Below are 12148 nucleotides of genomic sequence, written 5' to 3'. Positions count from 1 at the left end.
CGTGTCCGAGCACGACCGTTTTGAGGTCTCAGATGTCATCGGCTGCGAGCCGGATGTCCACCGCCGCGCGTTGTGCTAACTCGTGGGGTGGCATTCAACCCACTCCTCCGTCCCTGATCCTGGTCACCCCAGTAGCCACAGCCACTCCTCTGCCAGCCACTTGGACACCACCATCTCTGCATATGTGACTTTTGATGGTCTCGCCACTGACATAGATGGGAGTGGCCATTAGGGCAAGTGCCTCGCCCACCCCGGTGTGGACCTTGCCGTGTCAGCAACCACAAATAGACAGACGGGGGGGGGGGGGGGGGGAGAGAGTAAGGTGGTATAACCTACACTCCCCCCAGAAAGGTGTGGAGAAGCAAGGAAAGGAAGTGAAGAAAGAGAGAGCAAGGGACACAGCGGGAGGATGTCGATGGCAATTAAAGGAGGGTGGGGCATCCTGGATGGGCTTGGGTTTATGATGGGAGATTCCTGTACAGCTGGTGGGCAGGAGGATAGGGGAGCAAAAGGAAGTCTTCAGCCTGGGAGGGGCTCAGCAAACACACTGTCTACCAGATCTGCAGCCCCACCTTGAACAAGCATACCTGATGGAATAAGAAAAAGGCTTCATCCTCGCTGAAAGGCAGTTGTTGATGGGTGGGAGGACTGGGCCGGGCAGTGCCCTCAGCCTGGGAGGGGCCCAGAAATTAAGAAGTCCAGAGGGTTCTGATCCCACCCTGGACTCCATATTGCCCTCTTCTCCTTTTCTCCTCTCCCCTTCCTTCCATCCTCCCCCCTTTCTCCAGTCAGGTAGTCAGGTAAGCACCAAACAAGCACTGGGAACAGGCAGCAAAACAGATGAACAGCAGCAGCAACAGAGAGATAATAGGAGCAGCCACTCTCCATGACAGCAACAACTCGTACTCCAAAGTCTGCACCGTGAGTGGCCATGCAAAATTGTCCCTTAGTGGATTGGCCATGATCAATGCACGGAGTGTAATGATATGTATATTGACTGGGATGTAATGAGTTAACAAGTTAATGATAATGCTTCTTACCACTAGAGAGAACCATAGAAGTCATATATATATCATGTGACTCGGGGATTCGGAGATAAGATAGGCTTGAGAAAGTCTGTTCAGTAGAGATAGCATAGTTTAATAGAGAAACCTTCTACTTTAGGAATGTGAACAAATCTTAGTGAGCAGTGTATTAAATGTATAGTTTTGTTCGTTAACAAAGCTTGTTGTTCTTTATTCAACACTACGCATCCTAGCCATCCAGGTAAAGCAAAATAGAGAACACAACAGCAGTTACGGGGATAGGGTGGGAGAATGGGCCCAGGTACCCTCTTTCAGAGCGTTGGTGCACTCAATGGGCCGAATGGCCTCATTCTGCACTGCAGACATTCTATAGATAGGATGAAACACAGGTCAGTTGCCATAAATGATCATGGGAGGTTGTTACGGCACCCTGGGTTAGTGTGTGGTCGATTTCAGCCCCAGAGACCCCTGGAGTCCCAACACAAGTGAATTAACCAATAATTCATATCAGGTTTCTGAGATCTTTGGCCCTTTATTGCTCGAAACACTTACAGGCACCAGATTTGTAAGTGAAACACAACTATTTATTTATAACAAAAATGGAGATAAGGCATGCAATACTTATAATAGAATAACGGCCAGGTAATCTACTATTCCCCCCTTTTACTGTCCCACCCTCTACCCAAACACACACAAGACAGACACACACAGAGGGAGGGGTAACAAAAATAGGGATTAAAATATGACATGGAAGATGAGCGTCCTTGCTTCAGATGTTGAAGTCGTTGCAGCTATAGGCTGTCCTTCCAGGACGCAGAGTGATTGAAGCCAGCGTATGGATTGCTAACAAGGATCTTCTGGCAGGACATTCAGTCAAAACTCTCAGACTGTAGGATTCCCTCTGGGGAGTCACTTTAACTTTTATTAACCTAGGCCTTCACAGCCTTGGGCCTGTGTAATTCTTATTTGTGTCCAACTTCACCAGAATGTCTAACAGCCTTTCTGAGATAAGGGCAGAGTTCCCCACACAAGATTTCAAAAAGGGTTTTTAAACAACTGACCCGGCCCGCAGCTGGTGCTGGACTGGATTTTATTTGCAGCTCAAACAGGCTGTGCAGAGAGAAAGGACTTTACTCTGGACCTTCAGAAAGAATCTGTCAGGTGAGAGAGAGAAATTAGAGCTGTGACCCTCCAACCTCTGTTCTAAACAAAACTAAAAGCAAACCACAGTTGCACAGAGGAAGGAACATTCCAGAAGGGTCAGCACCAATCAACATCGAATATCAGCTAAGGCCCGGCAATTATACAACAGCTCATTGGCCCCCAGGCAAGTCCATCAAGAGGTGTCATCACTGATGTCAGACCAAACAGCACATCCTGCTGGAGTGTCCTGTCTTTTTAAAATTAAAGGTGAAGACCATCTTAAAGGCATAGGTCCCATTAATTGTCCAGGTACAAAAATTGAAATAGCAGAAAAAACAACAATTAAAAGGAAAAGCAAGGGACAGACAGGGATTAACAGGAGGATCCTTACAAGGTCCCGGACCTCTTTGGCTTGATGCGGCTTTCGTGTGTTGCTGCACATCTGGATACTTCCTTCTCCATGTCAGCGTATATGGAGGGCCAGTGTCAGGCCTTTGCCCTATACCCGGTTCACTTCTGGCCTCAGGTGACTGTCTGTGTGGAGTCTGCACATTCTCCCTGTGCCTGCGTGGGGTTCCTCCGGGTTCTCCAGTTTCCTGCCACAGTCCAAAGATGTGCAGGTTGGGTGGTGTGGTGGTATGTATTAGGGGTAGTACGGTACCCAGTGATGCCGAGAGGATATTGGTGGACAGACACTGGGTCCTGATTGGATCTGCCGCCTGCTGGCTCCACCCAGTAAGGCGGAGTATAAGAACCCGGGTTCTCCCAGCAGCCGCATTCTGTAACCGAGTTACTGGGGAACAAGTCTGCGTATTAAAGCCATCGATTGACTTCATCACTTCTCGCCTCGTGTGTGATTGATTGTGCTCCAATTTATTACGCACACTTTAAAGGACTATTGAGCTCCGGATCGCCATGGAGTGTCTGAGAATCAGCCCCCATGCGACAAACTCAGCGGCCACTTTTAAACACTGGCTAGCGTGTTTTGAGGGATACCTCCGAACGGCCCCCGGCAGACCTACAGAAGATCAGAAAATGCAGGTCCTGCATTCCAGGGTGAGTCCGGAGATCTACACGTTCATCGAAGATGCGGAGGATTTCCCGACGGCGCTCACCATGCTGAGAGGGATCTACATTCGGCCCGTAAATCAGGTCTACGCACGCCACCAACTCGCGATGAGACGGCAAATCCCCAGGGAATCGCTGGACGAGTTCTACAGCGCGCTGCTAATACTGGGAAGGAGCTCCAACTGCCCACCGGTGACGGCTAACGAACATACGGAACTCCTAATCAGGGCTGCTTTCATAGCAGGTATGACCTCATCCCAAATTCGCCAGCGACTGCTGGAAAGAGACTCGCTGGGGCTCACGGAGGCACGGGCCCTTGCAGCCTCGCTCGATGTGGCATCGCAGAATGCCCACGCTTACGCCCCCCGACCGCACGGCAGCCCCTTGTGCTCCGTGGTCCCCCGCCCCGACCGACTCCCTGGCACCCCCCATCCCCCCGCAAGCCTGTGCGGCCAGAGCACCAGACCACCCGGGGGGGCCCCGCTGCTACTTTTGCGGGCAATCGAAACACCCCCGGCAGTGCTGCCCGGCCCGCTCGGCCATCTGTAAAAGTTGCGGCAAGAAGGGGCACTATTCAGTGGTGTGCCAGTCCCGGGGGGTCGCCGAAATTTCCGGGGGAGAACTGGGATCACAGACTCAACCCCCTCCAACGATCCATGTGCGGCCAACGGGCTCTGCCATTTTGGGTCCCGGACTCCATGCGGGAGGGGGGTGGGGGGTGGGGGTGGGCGCCGTCATCTTGTGCCCCGCTGGCCGTGTGCGATTCATGGGCGCTGCCATTTTGTCCGCCTCAGACCGCGTGCGATCTGTGGATGCCGCCATCTTGGCTGACAGCCAAGGACTGGCTTCGGTGACCCTGGACCAGTCGCGGCCCCGGACGCTCCAAACGGCAACGACAACGGTGCTGGTTAATGGGTACGAAACGCCATGTCTGATCGACTCTGGGAGCACGGAAAGTTTTATCCACCCGGATACGGTAGGACGCTGTTTTCTTTCAATCCACCCGAGTACCCAAAAGATTTTTCTGGCAGCGGGATTCCATTCCGTAGAAATCAAAGGGTTCTGCATCGCGAATCTCACGGTGCAGGGGAGAGAGTTTAAGAATTACCGACTTTATGTCCTCCCCCACCTCTGCGCTCCCACTCTCCTGGGGTTAGATTTTCAGTGTAACCTTCAGAGTTTAACGTTCCAATTCGGTGGCCCTATACCCCCACTTACAATCTGCAGCCTCGTGACCCTCAAGGTTGAACCGCCTTCCTTGCGAACCTCACCCCGGATTGCAAACCCGTCGCCACTAGGAACAGACGGTACAGCACCCAGGACCGAACATTTATCTGGTCTGAAATCCAGCGGCTGTTGAAGGAAGGCATAATCCAGGCCAGCAATAGTCCCTGGAGAACTCTGGTGGTAGTTGTAAAGACCGGGGAGAAGCAGAGGATGGTCATAGACTATAGTCAAACCATCAATAGGTACATGCAGCTGGATGCGTACCCTCTCCCCCGCATATCCGACATGGTCTATCGGATTACACAGTACAAGGTCTTTTCCACCGTGGACCTTAAGTCCGCATATCACCAGCTCCCCATCCGCCCGAGTGACCGCAAGTACACTGCCTTCGAAGCAGAAGGGCGGCTCTACCACTTTTTAAGTGTTCCGTTCGGCATCACTAACGGAGTCTCGGTCTTCCAACGGGCGATGGACCGAATGGTTGACCAGCACGGTTTACGGGCCACGTTCCCGTACCTCGACAACGTCACCATCTGTGGCCATGACCAGCAGGACCACGACGCCAACCTCCGCAAATTCCTCCAGACCGCTAACGCCCTGAACCTCACCTACAACAGGGAAATATGCGTGTTTAGCACCGACTGTCTAGACATCCTTGGCTACGTAGTGCATAATGGAGTGATAGGCCCCGACCCTGAACGCATGCGCCCCCTTATGGAGTTCCCCCTCCCTCACTGTTCCAAAGCTCTGAAACGCTGCCTGGGCTTTTTCTCTTATTACGCCGAGTGGGTCCCCAACTACGCGGACAAGGCCCGCCCGCTAATTCAGTCCACTGTCTTTCCCCCGTCGACAGAGGCCCGCCAGGCCTTCAGCCGCATCAAAGCGGATATCGCAAAGGCCACGATGCACGCAATTAACGAGTCCCTCCCCTTCCAAGTCGAGAGCGACGCATCTGACGTAGCTCTGGCGGCCACTCTCAACCAAGCGGGCAGACCCGTGGCCTTTTTCTCCCGAACCCTCCACGCTTCAGAGATCCACCATGCCTCAGTGGAAAAGGAAGCCCAGGCCATAGTAGAAGCTGTGCGGCATTGGAGGCATTACCTGGCCGGTAGAAGATTCACTCTCCTCACTGACCAACGGTCGGTAGCCTTCATGTTCGATAATGCGCAGCGGGGCAAGATCAAGAACGACAAGATCTTGCGGTGGAGGATCGAACTCTCCACATATAACTATGAGATCTTGTATCGTCCCGGAAAGCTGAACAAGCCGTCCGATGCCCTATCCCGCGGCACATGTGCCAAAGCACAAGTGGACTGTCTCCGAACCCTCCACGAGGACCTCTGCCACCCGGGGGTCACTCGGTTCTATCACTTTGTGAAGACCCGCAATCTCCCCCACTCCGTCAAGGTGGTCCGAACAGCCACCAGGAACTTCCAAATCTGCGCAGTGCAAACTGCACTTTTTCAGGCCAGATAGAGCGCACCTGATAAAGGCTTCCCGTCCCTTTGAGCGCCTCAGTCTGGACTTCAAAGGCCCCCTCCCCTCCACCGATCGCAACACGTACTTCCTAAACGTGGTTGACGAATACTCCCTGTAACGCACAATGACTTACACAAGTTGAGAAGTGATGAAGTCTATCGAGGCTTTATTAAGCAAGACTTGTTCCCCAGCAGCTCAGTTACAGAATGCGGCTGCTGGGAGAACTCGAACTCTTATACTCCGCCTTCAGGGCGGAGTCAGAAGTCGGCAGATCCAACCAGGACCCGGGACCTGTCAGCCAATAGGCTCTCGGCTTCACAGGCACCATATTACCCCTACTACATACCACCACACTCCCGTTTCCCTTTCGCCATCCCCTGCCCCGCCATGACCACGGCCACGGTCATTAAAGCCCTCTGCACCATCTTTACACTGTTCGGTTTCCCCGCCTACATCCATAGCGATAGGGGGTCCTCCTTCATGAGCGCCGAACTGCGTAAATCCCTGCTCAGCAAGGGCATCGCCTCGAGCAGGACGACCAGTTACAATCCCCGGGGGAACGGTCAGGTAGAGAGGGAGAACGGAACGGTCTGGAAGACCGCCCGACTGGCTCTACGGCCCAGAAGTCTCCCAGTTTCCCGTTGGCAGGAAGTCCTCCCGGATGCCCTGCACTCCATCCGGTCGCTGCTGTGTACCACAACTAATCAAACGCCTCACGAGTGCCTCCTTGTCTTCCCTAGGAAGTCCTCCTCCAGAACGTCACTTCCGACCTGGCTGGCAGCCCCGGGACCCACCTTGCTCTGAAAGTATGTGCGGGCGCACAAATCGGACCCGTTGATCGAGAGGGTTCATCTTCTCCATGCGAACCCTCAATACGCCTATGTGGCATACTCCGACGGCCGACAGGACATGGTCTCCCTGCGAGCCCGCCGGAGCTCCCCACCCCCCCAACACCAATCACCCCCTCCCTCCTGCCGGCGCAGCACCCCACAGCTGCTCCCTTCCCGGGTGGATCGGTCCTCCTCCCGTGCCCGCCCAGGAGTAATGAAACAGGAACAAACACCGCGACGCTCCCAGAGACGACAGTGCCCGAGCCAGCGCCTGCACCACCACCGGGGCTGAGACGATCGGCAAGGACGACCAGGGCGCCCACTCGACTCATCGAATCTGCGTGACAAAGCAAGATCTGTAAATAATTCAGTGGCCCAGTAAAAGCGGCATTGTAAATCGTTAACAGTTGATATCGATGCATAGCCACTGTGTTAATGGAATCCCAGTACTGACCTTGTAAACCCCTGCCACCATGCGACCCACCACCCCGCTGGGTTCTTTTTTAACAAGGGGTGAATGTGGTGGTATGTATTAGGGGTAGTACAGTATCCAGTGATGCCGAGAGGCTATTGGTGGACAGACACTGGGTCCTGACTGGATCTGCCACCTGCTGGCTCCACCCAGTAAGGCGGAGTATAAGAACCCGGGTTCTCCCAGGAGACGCATTCTGTAACTGAGCAGCTGGGGAACAAGTCTGCGTAATAAAGCCATCGCTTGACTTCATCTCTTCTCACTTCGTGAGTGATTGATTGTGCTATAGGTGGATTGGCCACGCTAAACTGCCACTTAGTGTCCAAAGGTTAGGTGGGGTTACGGGAATATGGGGATAGGGCAGGGGATTGGGCTCGGTAGGTTGCTCTTTCGGAGGGTCTGTGCAGACTTGAAATAGTTTCCCATCTGAGCACAAATTTATTTTCTCATAGGGTGGTGAATTTTTGGAATTCTCCACCCAACGGAGGCTGGGTCATTGAATGCATTCAAGGCTGATTTTGATTTTTGATGTATGGAGGGTGGAGGATCAATGGTTAATGTGGGGGACCGGCAGGAAAATAGATGAGAGACCACAATCAGATAGGCCATGGCTTTATTGAATGGTTTAGTGCGGCCACGAATCAGCCATGGTGGTGTTTAGTCAAAGTTGGGAGGAACACCAGTTACACCTAAAAAAAACCCTGTTTGAATGCTTAATAAAAGCCAACTCGCTTATGAATTTGGCAAAAAGCGAGTTTGCAAAAACCCAAACCCAGTATTTACGTCATGTTGTGGGACATGGTCAGATGGCTCCACGAGATTCATTGATAATAATCTTTATTGTCACAAGTAGGTTTACATTAACACTGCAATGAAGTTACTGTGAAAAGCCCCAGGTCGCCACATTCCGGCTCCTGTTCGGGTACACAGAGGAAGAATTCAGAATGTCCAACTTGCCTAACAGCTCGTTTTTCGGGACTTGTGGGAGGAAACCGGAGCACCCGGTGGAAACCCACGCAGACACGGGGAGAATGTGCAGACTTCGCACAGACAGTGACCCAAGCTGGGAATCTCACCTGGGATCCTGGCACTGTGAAGCAACAGTGCTAACCACTGTGCTACCGTGCCGCCCAAAAGGCTATTTAGGATTTTCCACAACCCACAACAAGAAAAGAGATTTTGAGATTTCTGGGGATGTGTGGATTTTACTGTAAGTTTGTGCTGAACATTAGCAACAGGGTGGCACCACTAACAAACCTTATGAAGAAGAGTAAGAAATTTGACTGGACAGTAAACTGTCATTAAACTGAGTTTCAACATTTAAAGACTGTGCCGACAACAGCGTCAATGTTAGTCACATCACATTTTGACAAACAGTTTACGATGGTTGTGGATTTTAATGATATCAGCGTGGGGGCTATATTGTTGCAAGAAGGTACCACTGGAATTGAAAATCCTGTTTCTCAAGGAAATTTAATCTTTAACAATCGAAATAATCCACCATTGAAAAATAAACCCTAAATTTGGTATTGGCATTACAGCACTTTGAGATTTATGTTGCTCGTAATACAGCCGAGACAGTTGTGTAGGTGGACCTTGAGACTTCTGGAAGGTTTTGTAATCAGAATGCCAAGTTAATTTTGATGGAATTTATTACTTCAAATACTTAACTTGGAAATTATTCATGTGGCTGGGAGAGAGAACATCATTGCTGATGCACTATCAAGGATGTAAAAGAACTGATATGGACTTTACTTCTAAACACTCTGGTGTATCTTTCAAGTTAATGCATGCTTTTTGATGTTTGTAATTTTAGTTAAGGTAGAACTGGCAAGAAGTAGTTGAGAAATGGAATCGTCTTTTAATTATAATGCTTAATTTCCAAAAACATGGGACGAAGTGTTAGGAAATTGGAAGGAAATGAAAAGTAAAGAATTGAATAAAAAATAAACTGATCAGCATTTAGCTGCACTGTAGGCTTGTGAGATGCAGATTAGCCTAGTAGCAGGGTGAAACAGAGACTTTGTTAAGCAAAGTGAAGTCTTGCAGCCTCGATCATAGCCACGGCAGTTTGCAGTTCCCTTTTCCCTCTCAGAAAGTCAAGCTGATGTACTAAAAGCAGAAGAAGCTGTCTGTATTAGACCCACAGAAACCTTCTTCAAAACCAGAAGAAGGATTCTTAAAGAAAACAACATGTGGTTATGTGATAATTGTTTGCTGGATTTGGATCATAGTGTTAACACCTATGGGATGTTGTTTCGGGAAAGTGGTATTCCCAGAGTTTAGGGAAGTAGGTAGATTTAGATGGGGGGGGGGCGTAATTCAAGTGTATTGTCAGAGTAAGCATTATTGAAGTAAATTGTAAATGTCGGTCTTTGCTGTTTCCTTTCTTGTTATGTGCCTTAAAGTTCAATAACTGTTTTGTTATTTGGATAATTTACAATAAGACTGGCCCCTTCCCTCACTGGGTTTCATCTCTTTTCTCACACTTTTTTCAAATCACAAAAGAGCTGATGTTCCAAGCTTCCCTTGTGGGATTTGGGATGCCCTTGTATTGAACAGCACGGTAGCACATTTGGGCAGCACGGTAGCACAAGTGGATAGCACTGTGGCTTCACAGCGCCAGGGTCCCAGGTTCGATTCCCTGCTGGGTCACTGTCTGTGCGGAGTCTGCACGTTCTCCCCGTGTGTGCGTGGGTTTCCTCCGGGTGCTCCGGTTTCCTCCCACAGTCCAAAGACGTGCAGGTTAGGTGGATTGGCCATGATAAATTGCCCTTAGTGACCAAAAAGGTTAGGAGGGGTTATTGAGTTATGGGGATAGGGTGGAAGTGAGGACTTAAGTGGGTCGGTGCAGACTCGATGGGCCGAATGGCCTCCTTCTGCATTGTATGTTCTATGTTCTATGTTCTATGAACATCAGCAGGGTTCATAACGTCAGTGATAGTGCTGGAACGACAATGTAGTTTGAAGTCAGGGTGGTGTATGACTTCAAAGAGAACGTGCAGATGGTGGTGTCCCCATGCGTCCGCTGCTCTTGTCCATCTAGGTGGTAATGGTCGCCAATTTGTAAAGTGTTGGTGAAGGAGCCTTGGTGAGTTGCTGCAGTGCATCCACTTCTGCCATTGTGCATCAGTCATAGAGCGAGTGAATGCTAAGGTGGTGCTTGGGGCGCCAATCATTTAGGCTGCTTCATCCTGGATGTGACGAGTTTCTTGAATGTTGTTGGAGCTGCACTCATCCAGGCAAGTGGAGAGTATTCCATCACAATCCTGACTAGTGCCTTGTAGATGGTGGACAGGCTTTGGGAAGACAGGAGGTGACTTACTCTTCACAGAATACCCAGCCTCTGACTTACTCTTGTAGCCACAGTATTTATATGGATAGTCCAGTTCAGTTTCTGGTCAATGTTAACCCCCAGGATGTTGATAATCCTCCCCCCATTCCTATTTCTTATGTTCTTTTGATCCTTGTATTGGGAGGCTGCGGAACAGCGGTATTGTTGCTTGACTAGTAATCCAGATACCCTGGATTATGCTCTGGGGACCCGGCTCAAATTCCATCGCAGCAGATGATGGAATTTAAGGGCCAAAGACTTTGAGTATTTTCAAAGAATTATTGCTTAATTCAATTGTGTTGAGACTCTGGGTCAAGGGGGCTGGAATTGACCATGCTCTAGCCCAGCGTGTCATAACATTCAATAAAATATCTGGAATTAAAAGTCCAATGATGAGCATCGGACCATTGTCAATTGTTGTAAAAGCCCATTTGGTTCACTAACGTCCTTTAGGGAAGGGGACCTGCCATCCTTACCTGGTCTGGCCTACATGTTACTCCAGACGCATAGCAATGTGGTTGACTCTTAAATGGCCTAGCAGTTGTGTACAACCGCTACAAATGGAACAAAAACGAATGAAAACGGACGGACTATCCGGCATCGACCTAGGCACCCGCAACGACAAATGCAAACCCAGCACTTTCACCCTGCAAAGTCCTCTTCACTAACAACAGAGCTGGAGGGCATGCCAGGTGCAACACCAGGCATACCTGAAAATGATGAGCCAACCTGGTGAAGCTACAAAACAGGATGACTTGCATGCCAAACAGCATAAGCAACAATTAATAAACAGAGCCAAGTGATCGCACAACCAGCAGATCAAAGCTAAGCTCTGTAGTTCTGCTACATCCAGCCATGAATGGTGGTGGACAATTAAACAACTCATTGGAGAAGGACGCTCCACAAATATCCTTATCCTCAATGATGGAGGAGCCCAGTACATCAGTGCAAAAGATAAGGCTGAAGCATTCACAATAATCTTCAACCAGAAGTTCTAAGTTCCAAGAAAGCACAACAGCGCCTAGACTTCCTCAGGAAACTAAGGAAATTCGGCATGTCCACATTGACTCTTACCAACTTTTACAGATGCACCATAGAAAGCATCCTATCGGGCTGCATCACAGCCTGGTATGGCAACTGCTCGGCCCAGGACCGCAAGAAACTTCAGAGAGTCGTGAACACCGCCCAGTCCATCACACGAACCTGCCTCCCATCCATTGACTCCATCGACACCTCCCCTGCCTGGGGAAAGCGAGCAGCATAATCAAAGACCCCTCCCACCCGGCTTACTCACTCTTCCAACTTCTTCCATCGGGCAGGAGATACAGAAGTCTGAGAACACGCACGAACAGACTCAAAAACAGCTTCTTCCCCACTGTCACCAGACTCCTAAATGACCCTCTTATGGACTGATTTCATTAACACTACACCCTGTGTGCTTCATCCCTGCCAGTGCTTATGTAGTTACATTGTATATGTTGTGTTGCCTTATTATGTATTTTCTTTTATTCCCTTTTCTTCTCATGTACTTAATGATCTGTTGAGCTGCTCGCAGAAAAATACTTTTCAC

The sequence above is a fragment of the Scyliorhinus torazame genome, chromosome 13 (assembly GCF_047496885.1).
Source record: "Scyliorhinus torazame isolate Kashiwa2021f chromosome 13, sScyTor2.1, whole genome shotgun sequence".
Classification (NCBI taxonomy): Eukaryota; Metazoa; Chordata; class Chondrichthyes; order Carcharhiniformes; family Scyliorhinidae; genus Scyliorhinus; species Scyliorhinus torazame.
This window is presented reverse-complemented; position numbering follows the sequence as displayed.